At 41.9% G+C, this 15,124-nt stretch overlaps 1 pseudogene; it reads left to right on the forward strand.

The window, feature by feature from the left end:
• Positions 1 to 294: 294 nt before the first annotated feature.
• The window catches only part of LOC119049893 (vacuolar protein sorting-associated protein 26C-like), a 63,506-nt pseudogene continuing 48,676 nt past the window's right edge, over positions 295 to 15,124 (forward strand).

A 15,124-nucleotide genomic window follows, 5' to 3' on the forward strand; every position in this document is an offset into this window, starting at 1 on the left:
CATGCTCCAGCCTACACGACAGAGACAACGTTTAAGGTTAAGCCTTTTAGCATGACATACGACACCGTTGATGATTTTACCCATTCACATCCTCACTATTATACGTGTCACAGTTGCTCCAGTCTGATTACCCCATGGACTGTGAACAATCAGAGTTGGGGGCCGTGTTTTGTGGTATTTGTGTCCTCAGGGACGGGTTCACACAGCCCTTCTTCTACTTCTGTATTCGGATCTCTAGAATTCATTTGTCGTGCTTCCGCGAACACACCAGATACTCAATAACTGCTCGCCGAAATGAAACCAAAACGAGAACTGAGAATTCACGTTGCCCGGCTGCGGACTCACAACTTCCTTATTCGACATAACCCAGTTTGGCATTTGAGTCCTCGCTCCACCGGGGAGGTTTCCCAGCGGGCCTCACCTGCTGCAGAGTCGGGCACTGCCGGGGAGGGTGCAGGTGGCCGGCAGAGCGCAATTAGGCAGAGCCGCGTCTGGCCGGATTGGAAAGGGGTCCGCTTTGCCAAAACGCCTGGGCGCAGCCCTGGCGCGGAAATGGAAGCTAAAGGAAAGCAGCGTGCACGGGCTCCCGGGTGCTTGCACTGGAGCTGCGCTGAAAAGTGGGAGAGGCTCGGTAACAGCCCTGGGGATTTCTGGCGGGGAGGAGTCGTGGGAAAGGCATTGCGCGGGGGTGGATGAAACAAGCTTCTATTTTTGATCCAAGCCAGGGGGAGTGCCTGTACTGAAATGCTCCAGCCTTGTGGGCAGAGGAAGGGTGGGCTGGGCCCCCCTCCCCCCTCTTGCTCTGGGCAGAAAGTAGGGAGGAGATGCTGTGCCCCTCTACGTTTAGAAGCTTGTTTCATCCACGTGACACAGTCCGCCAGCCTCAAAGTGCCCGTCAGGGGAGCAGAGGAGGAAGGAATTCTGACTGTGAGTCTGATCTGTGCCCTGTACTCAATAGAGCCATAAAAATCCGTAGGAATGGGCACAGGGAGGGGGTGGCCCGGAGAGGGGCGTGGCAGGGGGAGGGAACCCCAGGAGTCATTCCCGGAATCAAAGCCCGGACAAATGAGAAGTATTTGGAAAATGTACCTTCAACCAGAAAAGGGATCTTGTCAACGTCAAGATGACATTTTAAAACCCTGGGGTTTTTTCCCATTATTTTATTTTTATTTTGTGTTATTTAATGTATTTTTATTTGCATTACTTCAATTAATCCTCATAATGCCTCTTGGTGATAGGTACCATTTTCAGCCATTAGAAACTCACATATGCCCCTTGAGCAGGTGCTCAGCTGCTGTTAGTGAGATGACCCCTACTCCTCCTTTTCTTGCATTCATTCAAGCTTCTGTTTGGAGACCTGGGAGAGCAGGAGGTTGGTGTGAGGGAGACATCCTGAAAAGCAGAGGACAATGGTGTGGATGGGATGCTGTCTTTCCTTTCTCTAAGTGTTTGGAAAAAGTGTTCTCTAATCCATTTGGAGGAATAAAGGGACCTGAGACTTGCAGGAGTTTTCAAGAATGATGCAGAGAAACTCAGGGACTGGGTGGCTTGCTGTATTTGGAGTGGAGATCATTCTCTTTGTCTATGTTGAAACAGAATTACTGTGGTGCCCACAGGACAGGGGAGATTTAAATAAATCCTCAAACAGCACTCCTGCATGATTTTGGCAGTCCAATGACTGAGGTCTCCTGGTGGGGTTGCAGAAATGAGGTGAGGTGGGATGGGGATGGGGTACAGGTGTAGCAGGGACAGCTGGGGCAGATGTGATGGATTAGGTAACTGCAGCTGACAGACTGGCCCTGGACAAGTGAGGCACTGTCTGGGGACACACAGAAATAAGTGGGGGGCACTTTAAAGGGGGTTAGTTTCTGGCAACCAGACCAAGGGGAGGGGGCTCAGGCAACTGTAATTTCTCATTAAAACCAAGTGTGACTCATTTTACAGACACAGGCCCATGAGGTCACCAGGGCACCTGGATCACATCACTGTTATAAAAAAGAAAAGGTAAATTCAGGGAAATTACATATCGTTTTCAAAAATTGCACACAAAGAAAGGCAGAGGAATGGAGAGCAGTGGGGGTGGGAAATCAGCTCTTGCTAACACTCTGGGAGAGCCTAGTAGTGGGACAACCAAAACAAACCTCTCATTTTTTTCATAGAGCCATTCAGCTGTTCCTTGGTGGCAAGAGGGACAATAGTTTGTTTTTTGTCTTTTTTTCCCCATCTTTCTGGTAAATTTACATAGTATTTATCCCTAATAACTTTGCTAAAACAGAATCATTATAGTCTAATAAGGAAATATACATACTTGAGTTTGCGTGGTGAAAGAAGAGAAATCATTTACAAGGCAAAACATTTTATTTTAAAAACTAGTTAGAAGAAATAGTAGGAGCTATCCACATTGCAGGAAAACTTAATAATTGTTGGTTATGTGAATTGAGTAACTGTTGAGGTTTGTGGTTTGTTTTCTTTTTAAGAATAAAATTGTGGAAAACTAAGTAAGGTTAAGATGGCAATACTTCCCAAATTGGTCTACATATTCAACACAGTCCCTATCAAAATCCCAGCTTCCTTTTGTGCATAAATTGGCGAACAGTTCCTAAATTCATATAGAAATGCCAGGGACCCAAAATAACCAAATCAATCTTGAAAAAGACCAATGGTGGAAGACACAGCCTTTCCAATTTAAAAATATATAACAAATCTACACTAATTGACACAGTGTGATGGTACTGGCATAAGGCTAAAAATATATTGAGAGCCCAGAAATATGTTCATATTATTTATAGGTAATTGATTTTCAGCAAGGGGCCAAGACAACCCAATGAGAAAAGAATAGTGTTTTCAACAAATTGTGTTGGGATAACTGGATACTGGGTATGTACACATGAAAGGATGACTTGGGACCTGTACCTCATGCCATATACAAAATCAACTCAAAATGAATCAGAGATTTAACTGCAAGTGCTGAGACTATGAAACTCTTTGATGAAAACAAAAGTAAATCTTTATGATCTTGGATTAGATAGGACATCAAAAGCACAAACAAAAGAAAAAATGATAAGTCAAACGTCATCAAAATTTAATATACTTTTGTCTCAAGGGATGCCACCAAGGAAGTGATAAGACAGCCCACAGAATGGGAAAAATATTGGAAAATCTTACATATGATGAGAGTCTAGTATCTAGAATATCTAAAGAACTCTTATAATTCAACAATAAGAAGGCAGATAACCAAAAATTTAAATAGGCAAAGGATTTGAATATATATTTAAAAAGATAAATAAGTGTTGAAGATGTGGAGACATTGAAACCTTTATACATGCAGGTAATAATGGTCTTATCTCAGTTGTTACAAAGGAATGAAAAATATGTTTCCCTTTGGGAAACAGTTTGGCAATTCTTTACTAAATTAAGCATGGAGTTAAACAGCAATTCCAGAGAACTGAAAATATATATCTGCACAATAACTTGTATACAAATGTTCATAGCAGCATTATTCCCAGTAGCCAAAAAGTGAAACAGCTGAAACATGCATCAATGAAGAATGGATAAACAAGTGTGGCATAGCCATGCAATGAAATATTTAGCCATAAAAAATTAAGTACTGATACGTGCACTTAATTACATCTCTGCCACAGCAGAGATGAACCTTGAAAACAACATGCTAAGTGAAAGAAACCAGAAACAAAAGTCTACATGTTACAGAGTCCACTTATATGAAGTCTGGAATAAGCAAGTCCATAGAGAAGGAAAGTAAATTGCTAGGGCTTAGGAGGAGGGGATGATGGGAGAGTGACAGCTAAGGGGTGTGAGTTTCTTTTGGGGGTGATAAAAATGTTCTGGGATTAGATAGTAGTGATGGTTGCACAACTTTGTGATTATATTACAACCACTGAATTGAACACTTTAAAAGAATAAATTTTATGGTATGTTAATTACACTTCAATCTTTTGGAATGTTCAGGTGTGGGTAAACCCTGAATGAAAGAGACATTTAAAAAGTAACACTCAAGATGTGTGGCCTGACAGTGCAGCTGTCAGTTCATGAGACATGAGCCCAGACTCTCCCAAGGAAAAGGGTTGGCCTGGGTCTCAAAGACCTGGCAGTAGGACCCGCCACTGTCCCTCATTCTCAAGCAGCTGAGCACCCCTCCTTAGAGCTGGTTCAGAAGAGAATTTCCCTCCAATATCCTTTAGGGTTCTCAACTACCCTCCCTGGGGCCTCTTGTAACCCAGGTCCCACAGTTGATCTCCCCATACTCTTCCATTCCAGAAACCAAGTTGTGCATGTATAGCACATGGAATGGTTTTCCACATATTACCTGGGCTAAACCCTGAAAGAATTTAGACAGCAAAGGAAGCAATCCAAAGTCTACAGATATGGTTGTTATAGTACTTTTTGTAACACCAAAAAACTGGGAAAAAACTAACCATCCAACAAAAAGAAATTGGTTAGGAAAGTTATGGTACATCCTTACAATGGAATATTATGGAACTACTGAAGTAATATCTAATGAATAATTTTTAGTGACATGGAAAATGCTTATTTTTTGTTTTTGTTTTTTTAAAATATTTTATTGATTATGCCATTACGGTTGTTCTATTTCCCCCTTCATTCCCCTCCACCTTGCACACCCCTCCCCCACCATTCCCCCCCTTTAGTTTATAACCACGTGTCTCAAGTTCTTTATGTTCTATATTTCCCATACTATTCTTACCCTCCCCCTATCTATTTTCTACCTACCATCTATGCTACTTATTTTCTGTACCTTCTCCCCCCTTCTCCTTCTCCTACTCCCCTGTTGCTAACCCTCCATGTGATCTTCATTTCAATGGTTCTGCTCCTGATCTAGCTGTCCTCTTAGTTTGCTTTTGTTTTAGGTGTGGTTCTTAATAACTGTGAGTTTGCTGTCTTTTCACTGTTCATTTTTTATCTTCTTTTTCTTAGGTAAGTCCCTTTAACATTTCATATAATAAGGGCTTGGTGATGATGAACTCCTTGAATTTGATCTTATCTGAGGAGCACTTTATCTGTCCTTCCATTCTAAATGAAAGCTTTGTTGGATAGAGCAATCTTGGATGTAGGTCTTTGGATTTCATGACTTGGAATACTTCTTTCCAGCCCCTTCTTGCCTGGAAGGTCTCTTTTGAGAACTCCGCTGACAGTCTGATTGGAACTCCTTTGTAGGTAACTGTCCCCTTATCTCTTGCTGCTTCTAGAATTCTCTCCTTCATTTGAATCTTGGCTAATGTAATGCTGATGTGCCTTGGTGTGTTCCTTCTTGGGTTCAACTTCTTTGGTACTCTCTGAGCTTCCTGGATTTCCTGGAAGTCTATTTCCATTGTCAGATTGGGAAAGTTCTCCTTTATTATTTGTTCAAATAAGTTTTCCACTTGCTGCTCTTCCTCTTCCCCATCTGGTACTCCTAAAATTTGGATGTTGGAATGTTTAAAGATGTCCTGAAGATTCCTAAGCCTCTCCTCGTTTTTTTGAATTCTTGTTTCTTCATTCTTTTCTGTTGGTCATTTTTTTTCCTCTTTTTGGTCCACTCCTTTGATTTGAGTCCCAGTTCCCTTTCCATTACTATTGGTTTCCTGTGCATTTCCATTCATTTCAATTAATTTAGCCTTCATATGTTCCTCTAATTTGTGACTAAAATCAACCAGTTCTGTGAGCATCTTGATCACCAGTGTTTTGAACTGTGCATCTGAAAGTTTAGCTATTTCTTCATTGCTTAGAGTTATTGGCTCTGGGGCTTTGAGCTGTTCTTCTTGAGCCATAATGTTTTGCTCTGTTCATGCCTGTTATGTATGAGGAGTGGAGCCTTAGTTGTTCACCATGGCAGGGCCACCCAGGTCACTGGTTTGTGACGCTGTATGTGGGGGCAGGTCAGAGAGGGACAATGGCGGTTCCCGCCACTGGGGCCTGCACAGTCTGTCTCACAGCTCGCTCCTTCACCAGTTTATCTGCACTGGAATATGTGACTGTGGTCAGCCCTCAGTGAGTCTACCGCCTTGTGCCCTCAGTGGGTCCGCCTACTACTGCACACCTGGGATCCACCCACAGCTGCCAGCGCACCTGGCTCATGTGCCCGGGTCAGTCGGTGGATCTTTCCTGCCCGACCCTGCTCTGCTGCTGGCTCTGCCCCTCTTACCGGTTTGGCAGAAGGGTTCATTGTTGTCACACTTCTGTATAGTTCAATTTTTTGTGGTTTGGCTGCGTTTTTGTTGCTAAAACTTTGTTGTTTTTAAACTTGGTTGTGGAAGGAGGCCCAGTGCTTCCACCTACGCCTCCATCTTGGTGGAAGTCCGGAAAATGCTTATGATAATGACAAGCAAAACACACAATGCAAGATACAAAATCATGCATGTTTTATGTTCTCAACTACAGTTAAATGTACTTCCTTTAAGAAATATTCCATGCAGCCCTGGCTGGTGTAGCTCAGTGGATTGAGCACGGGCCTGCGGACCAGACAATCTCAGTTCGATTCCCGGTCAGGGCACATTCCTGGGTTGCAGGCCAGTTCCCTGCAGGCCAATTCCCAGCAGGGGACGCATGAAAGGCAACCATACATTGATGTTTCTCTCCCTCTCTCCTTCCCTTCCCCTCTAAAGATAAATAAATAAAATCTTTTAAAAAAGAAAGAAATATGCCATGATATTAATAATGATCATCTTTAGTGGGTGGATATTTTTATTCTAAATTTTCCACACTAAGTATGCAATTTTTTTGGAGGAGAGTGTGAAGGGTGGAATTCCAGGTAGCAAAATAGAATTTCAACATAGACTTGGAGGCACCACAGGGGATGAGTGGGAAGAGCTACTTTATCTCACGACCTGCTCACATCATCCACTAGGAAGAAGAAAAGAGTGTGGTACGATATCATCTTGGACATCAGCAGTGCCCATGACAGGGCTTGAGGTGGTGGCTTGTGGTTCAGGACTCCTTCTGTTAGGGAGAGCCTGGCCTAATATTGACCTGGGACAGGAAAACTATGGATCTGGTTGGGCATCATTAGTCTGTGAATAGACTTGTTGAGAGTGATCATGAGGGCTTTTAGAGTTTCTGCAGTGATCTCCTGTACAGCCATGAGCTGCATAATAACGTTGTGGTCAATGGCAGACCACATACACAATACAATGATGATCCCATAAGATTATGATGGAGCTGAAAAATTCCCATTGCTTAGTGACATTGTAGCTGGCATAAGGTCTGTATCACAAGGCATTACTTACTGTATTTTTTGTGTGTTATACATTTTTTTAACTTTATAAAGAAAAGCTACAGTTAGCTAAGCTTAATTTATTATTGAAGAAAAAATTGAAATAAATGTAGAGTAACCTAAGTGTACTGTGTTTATAAGATCTACATTAGTGTCCGGTAGTGTCCGAGGCCTTCACATTCACTCACCACTCACTCACTGACTCACCCAGAGCAGCTTCCTGTCCTGTAGTCTCCATTCGTGGTAAGTGCCCTATACAGATGTACCATTTTTATCTTTTATAGTGTACTTTTACTGTATCTTTTCTATATTTAGATATATAAATACTTACCATTGTGTTACAATTGCCTTCAGTATTTGGTACAGTAACATGCTATACAGGTTTGTTGCCTAGGAGTGATATGCTGTACCATAGAGCCTAGGTGTGTAGTAGGCTCTACCATCTACATTTGTGTAAGTGCACTCTATCATGTTAGCACAATGACAAAATTGCCTAATGATGCATTTCTGAGAAAGCAGTCACATTGTTAAGTTATGCATGACTATACATTATTTCTTTTGACAGCTGAGGTAAGACCATAATTACCCCCATGGTGACAACAAGGAAAATGAATCTGAATCAGTAAAGGTAACACTAGATGTGACAACAAATTTATCAGTGGCTCAACATAACACAAGTGGCTTACTTCCTCGTCACATCCATAGACCACTTCTTCTACTGTGGCCTCTCATGTAGCATTTTCAGACCCAGTTCCTTTCCATCTGTGGCTCTGACCTTTTCTAGGTGCTCAGAGCCTTCTCCTCTTCACCAGCAAGTAAGGAAAGAGAGAGAGTGTAGGAGTTCATGGAGGTTTTAATAGACCAGGTCTGGACATGCTTTCTGTGTCTTCCATGTTTGTCCCATTGGCCAGAATGCACCAAGGGGAAGGAAAATGACTTGAGGAAGAACTAGCAATCTCTGCCACAGAGTCACAAGAGTGTACAGGCTTTGGCTGAATGTCACACAGCCAACAAGAGGCAGAGCAAAGACTCAAAATCTGGGCTGAGTCTTGGTCTTGTCCATCTTGTGACTCTGCCTTCTTTCAGGTCCTCAAAGTCCTTCCCCTTCAGGGGACAAATGTCCTGCTACTAGCAGGTCAATGAAGCTAGAATGATCACTAGGAAAGGTAAGAAAGTCTAATAAAATCATGTGTTAAATACATTTTTGAGCCTTTTGAGACCTATCAATAATTCTTGTAAAGTATTTTTCTTTCCAGGTTTTGTTTCCCTCTGATTAACTTCTGTTATTCCCATCAAACCTTAAAATGAGCTAAAAGACTCTTCCCTGCTTCTAAGGGCCTTTCCAGCCAGTGGGATGTGCTGCCAGTTGGTGAAGGGCAGTGCTTGGCTCTGCCCTTCTAATGCTGAGCTTTCCCCAGCAACATCTTTACTTGAAAAAGCTGAGAATAATATCAGCTTTTTGATTGAGTAATCATCACCATTAAACAAAGGGTTTATAATTGAACTATGATTTAAAGAAATACAGATCTCACGGTAGTCTTATTTATTCATAAACATTTATTAAAAGAAATAAGAAGGAATCTAATTAATATCATCTTGACACTTCAAACACATATTCTTAACTGACCATTACATGAACCATGCTGGGATGTGTTTTCTATCTCATCTTATGTAGATGGAAACTGGTACACTGGATAATCAGTGAGTGCACTGGGGTATATCACCTAGACAACCTCTTGCTCCTGACTTTTAACCACTCTAAACCCATTCCCTTGTCTATAGAATAAGAAAGAAGTAAAAATTAGTAAAAACAAATAATATTTCTCAGAGTCTGGGGCAGAATTGATTGTGACAATAAATTCATAGCGTCTGAGACATGAGTGTGACAACTATTTCATTTATAGATAAGGAAATGTGGGCTCAGGCAGTAATTTTCTCAAAGCCAGGCATCCTGGAGTGATAAGCCGAGGTGGAGTTTGAGCCCAGGCCCCTCTAGGTCTAATGCTTGAACTCTTTCTCTTATGTCTTGCTGCCTTTCGTATTCTAGGAGACATGAGGGATCAGGCACACAGATGTCTAGGCTTGACCAGCTCATTGTTTACAGAAAAGAATCCTTTCCATTTAATTCATAAAATGTCTCAATCACTGTCTAATCAAGGGATGTCCAACATTTTGGTGTCTCTGGGCCACAGTGGAAGAAGAATTGTCTTGGGTCACACATTAAATACACTGCAACATGTAATCACAAAAAAATTTCATGTTTCAAGTAAATTTACGATTTTGTGTTGGGCGGCATTCACAGCCATCCTGGGCTGCATGTGGCCTGCAGGCTGCAGGTTGGATAACCCAGGTCTAATAGAACTCTACTGATTTTCAAATTGTTTCTTATCTCAACTTCTTGAATTGAAAACTTAGTTCATCTCTCTTCATACGTCCTCACCCAGGATAAATGTTCATTGGAAAGAATGGAGTTTCTGGGCCATCTCTTTAATATACAGTAAGACTTTATCACAGTCTCCACCCACCTCATGATGAGAGTGGAGGACAGCAGTGAAGAAAGAAGAGAACATGCATCTGCAATCACAAGACCCAAGTAGTAATCCTATCATATATTAGCTGTTTCTCCTCTCTGAGTCCCAGTTTCCTCAGCCACAAACTGGAGAGACACACCAACAAGCTCATGGGAGCAGATGAAGTAAAGTCTGTTGCAAATTATAAAGTTCTGTGTGATTGTTTTTACTCTCCAAACCACAATCCATCACCAAGCAAGTCTTCAAGCAGGAGACAAACTTCTTCCCCCCTGGCAAAAAATCGTAACTAATATATTCCAGGATGTTTTGCATTCTCCTGGCCTTAAAATAAAACTGAACCCAAACAATAACACACACAGTCCTTCATTCTATGACTCTCACTGAGCATCTCCTATGAGCAAGGCTTTGTGTTAAGTGCTTTATAGAAAACAAGGGTGAATAAGGTTTAGTCTACACTCAACTAGTTCATGGTCTAGTGGAGGAAGCCAGACATTTATATAGTGTTTCACACTTTAAGAAAGGAACAAATAAAGTTGTTAGAAAAGTTGAAAGAAGCAGGGATTACTTTCAGTTTAGTGGAATCAGGGAAAGCTCCTTGAAAGAGAGAATGTTAGAGATGAGTCTTAAAAGCTAGCTAATATTTGGTCAAGTCAAGACAATCACTTAAGCAGAGGCTTGGAGGTAGGAAACTGTAGGCTCTGTGCGGAAAGGGGAGGAGTACTTTGACTTGTCTGCTTCAAAGGGGAGTATAAAGAAGATGAGAACCAGGAACAGAGTTGAGGGAACTTGAAAGTCAGACTGATGGCTTGTTCTTTGAATAGAACATGGGAAAATGACCCAGCAGGGATCACAGAACAACCTGGAGTGGATGGAGACTGCACAGAACAACCTGGAGTGGATGGAGACTGGAGTGGTGGAAGGCAGGCAGCACATTTCAGAGGTTATCGTAATGGTCCAAATATGAGGAAAGTCTTAATTAGGATGGCAGCAGCAGAAACAGGGAGATATCTTATAGGTATAGAATCCAAAAGACTTGTCAGAACAAAGAATATAAAAGGCCTGGGGCTCCAAGAATTAACCAGTAAATCAGGGTCTGTTTAAATGTTTGAAAAGCTCCACAAATTTATCCGTTCAATAAATATTAATCAGTCATGTGCTTTGGGCTGGGAAATACAGCAGGGAGCAAGACAGACAGGATCCTTTGTGGGACGGAGGAAGGCCCTAATCAGGTAACTCAGTATGGAATTGAGAGAGGAAGTAACAGGGTAATATGGCAGAAATTCTGGAGACAGGGTTGGGGGCAGGGAAGCTACTCAGATAGGAAGGCGACATTTTGGCTGAACTTTAAATGATGAGGATAAGACAGCCCTAGTCAGGGAAAGAGCAACTTGCACAACTTTGACTCCAACTAACTTTTCAAGGAGTTACTTTTTGGTGTTAAGATGCCAAGGTCCCACTGCGTCCCCCTTTAGAGTAGATGACCTCACTTGTCTCTTATGTGTGGTAGGTCCTCAACCTCTAATAATGTCTTCTCTCTCCCAAAGTGACTATGGGCCAGTTTCACATCTCCTCTTCCAAAGAGCTGACCTTTGGATGTCCAAATGAGTTTTTATTAAGTTTCTCTAAAAGACCAGCTTTAGATAACATTTAGCACCAAACCAAAGTGTCCCAGAAGTTTATCCTCATTAGATAATCAAAAATCATCCATTGATATATAACAAATGTTCCTGCTCCATTTAATAGACCACTAGGCAGTTTCCACAAAAAGACAGGTGAGTTTTTCAGTCCAAAGGGTGAGTCATCCCATCTGGTATGACAAATTCTGTTTCTGGCTTGATTCCTTGTCTGAGACCATTTGCCAAAACCTTTTTCATGAGTCAGTAGTTAAGATAATCTATGTTATTCCCAATAGATGCACAAGTGTATTGGTTCCAAGCATAAGACATCAATTTGGTTTGGTTATAAATTTTAATATTCTGTAATTCATAGAGAATCTAATTTATCTAACATCTGGTTTGGGAAGAAAGACTTCTGGAAAAATTCAGGACTTTTAGGATTAACATTTCTTTTTTCCAATCTCATTCAAGACCTTTCCATTCACACTAAAGTTAATAATCTACCTGGAAGTACTACTACTTACTTCAAAAATACTAAGTTAATTCCCCTCGCTTTGACTTTTCTTATTCTCTTGCCCTTACTAATAGTTCCCTGCCACATTAAATTTTCCCTGCCCCATCATTGAGGGCTGTAATTGAATATAACCATCATGTTGTAACCTGGTTCATCTTTGTAATTCTCCATTTTATTATACATTATAACTTGAAAGGCTTACAAACACCCTCACAGATGCTATCTCACTTTGTTCTCATGCTGACTCTGAGAACACCCCCATTTTACAGATGAAGCCATGAGAGTCCAGAAAGATGACTTGTCCAAGGCCTGGGACTCCTGCCCCAAACAATTGACAGCCCTGTGCCCACAGAGACACAGTTGTGTTCCCTGAACCTTGCCATTCGAGCCTCACTACTTAGCATTCCAATCTCATTTTCTCTTCTTCTATCTTAATCATCAGCTCCAGTGGAGGTGGTGTTCCTAGTGTTCTCTGAGCCTGCCATGCTCCAGAGGACCTTAACTGACCTCTTTGGATCCATGCCTGGGAGACTGTGGGTGAGCTTCAAGGAGATCAAGTACCCTGCCAGGATGCATATGGAATTTTATGTTTGTGCTTATGTGAGTCTGTCTAGGGTTAAGACTCCAAAGTTCTCATCTAAAATTTAAAGAAGTCAATGGCATACCCCATAAAAGGGTTAAAATTAATTTTATACACTGTTTTCCTCCCTTGAAATGTCCTCTCCACTCCTCTTTCTTTATCTATTGGTGTGCTTCAATAACTTCTCTTCAAAACTTAAAACCAACTACTGACATTGGGGCTTTGCAGATTTCCCTTCCTAGAACAGTTGAATTATTCCCTTCTTTCCAGATATTAATTCAAAGAGGGAGAAGTCAGAGTATTCCTAGGGTGGCATTACATATGCAAATAATGTGTGATAACTCACAGATAATTGATAGCAAACCTTAATCATTCCCTTCAGGGTTGATTTAAATTCTTCTATTAGTACAATGCTTCCTATGAGATAAGAGCACAAAGAGCCGAGGAGATATATTTAATTACATTAATATAGATGTGGTATCTACAATGAAAAGAAATCCCTACTGTTACTTGTAAGGATTGCATAATGATATTCCAGATGAGAACAATAAAACCAGTAAAAGTTCAGCCACTTCCCAGACACCAAAACAAGCCAACTCTATACTGATGAGGACTTGAGGTCATACAAAGCTTCATAAGCTTGGTTTGGAGAGCTCAAAGTGAAAGACCAGGAGTGTTGAGGGAAGTGGAAAGTGGAAGGGGACCTTGGCAGAGGTTGGTGGGGGGTTCTGGCTATTAGTCCAAGACTTCAGCCTTCCAGCCTTGACACACATTCCCTGACTCTATTTGGTTGAAAGTGTTTCTGCTTCTCTATAGCCATCTTCTGAACATGGCATACTGTTCTCAGTCAACAATCTGATATGTTTTTAGTTGCTTTGGGCTGCTCTCCTGCATTTTCTAACCCTGCTGAAGCCTGACTTTCCCATGAGCAGTATCTCCCTTGTAACCCTCTGCTTCCAAGTGTAGATTTGTCTACACCCTGTGTGGCTGGGAGGTGAAGCCAGATTCTTCCACTGTTATTCATCAATCATTATGAAACTGTTACTGAACAGCAAGTGTGGTCTTGTTGTCCACTGTCCACAGGAAAATTCTGGAGGCAGAGGTTTGGTGAAAAAGGAAAGGAGTCTTTTATTTAAAAGCTACACAATTTTGGAAGAATTGGCAGGCTTCTCCTCAGAGCCCATTCTTCTTAAAACACCCAAAGAAAAATAACCCTGCCACCCTCCGTTAGGCCAGATCAATCTTAGGCTATGCCCAGAGTTGCTTCACCCATTTAAAAATACCACCCTTAGGGAAATGCAGGTGGGTGTAGAACAATCATCCAATCAGATCTCCAGGGAAGAGAAAAAAGGCAGAGTCTCTGTCCTTCCTCCAGTTAAATCTTCCAGCCCATAATACCATGTGCTTCAGAAGCATCCAGCTTCCCACATAATCCCATCCTTTTTCAGGCAAGATTGGCAGGTCTGAACCTCCCCCTGCCATGTCTCCACCCAGGGGTAGGGAGATCTGTCCTGTGCCACTAGCTTGTTTAACACTGCATCAGGCAACCTCATCCTGTGGCCCGTCTCTTATCCTCCTGGTACCATGTTGGTATCAAAACCTTCTTCTTACAGGCCCATGTAATCTGCCTCTGCCACCTCTGCCTTTCCTTGGTAATTGGTGCTTCTAACACATTTATTGTAGACTTGGGCACACCCATGGGCTGAATGGTGGCCCCCCAAAAGGTATGTTTATGTACTAAACCTTGGAATGTGACCTTACCTGAAAAAAGCATTTGTGCAGCTACAATTAAGTTAAGGAACTTGATATGAGGAGATCATCTTGGTGGGCCCCCAAATCCAACGACAAGTTTACTAATAAGAAACATCTGGCCCTGCCTGGATAGCTCAGTTGGTTAGAATGTTATACCAATATGCTAAGGTTGCAGGTTTGATCCCTAGTCAGGGCACATACAAGAATCAACCAATGAATGTATATGTAAGTGGAACAACAAATTGATGTTTCTCTCTCTCTCTCTAAAAATCAATTAAAAAAACTAAACATATGGGGCACAGACAGATAGAAAAGGAGGAGGCCATGTGACCATAGAGACAGAGATTGGAATGATGTGGCCATAATGCAAAGAATATTGGCAGCCTACCAGAAGGTGAAACAGACAGGGAATGGAATCTTCCTTAGAGCACCTGGAGGAAGGGCAGCCCTGCTGACTCCTTAATTTTGGACTTGCAGCCTCCAAAACTGTGAAAGAATAAGTGTTTGTTGTGTGAAATCACCTGGTTTGTGGTCATTTGTTTCAAAGGCCACAAGGTAACTAATACAGGTTCCTAACTGTCATCGTCTTGTATAATAATACATAGCTAATATTTATTGAGTGCTTTCTAAATGACAAGCTCTTTACTTTTTGTAGATTATCTGTGGAATTCTCAGAACAACACTAGGTGCTGTTACATCCCCAGTGTACGGATAAGGAAATGAAAGCTGGCAGAGAAGTCACATGCTTGCTGTCATGTGAGGGGCTGGGCAGGACGCCAATGCAGGCTGCTTACCTGACTACAGGCCCTTGTGCATCACTTCTATGTGACACTTCACCTCATGGATGACCTCAAGATTGCTTGGACACACAGTACCACTGGCTCAGCAATGCCCTCTCATCTTAAC

The sequence above is a fragment of the Artibeus jamaicensis genome, unplaced genomic scaffold, assembly GCF_021234435.1.
Source record: "Artibeus jamaicensis isolate MK-2021 breed Jamaican fruit bat unplaced genomic scaffold, CSHL_Jam_final contig_733, whole genome shotgun sequence".
Lineage (NCBI taxonomy): Eukaryota > Metazoa > Chordata > Mammalia > Chiroptera > Phyllostomidae > Artibeus > Artibeus jamaicensis.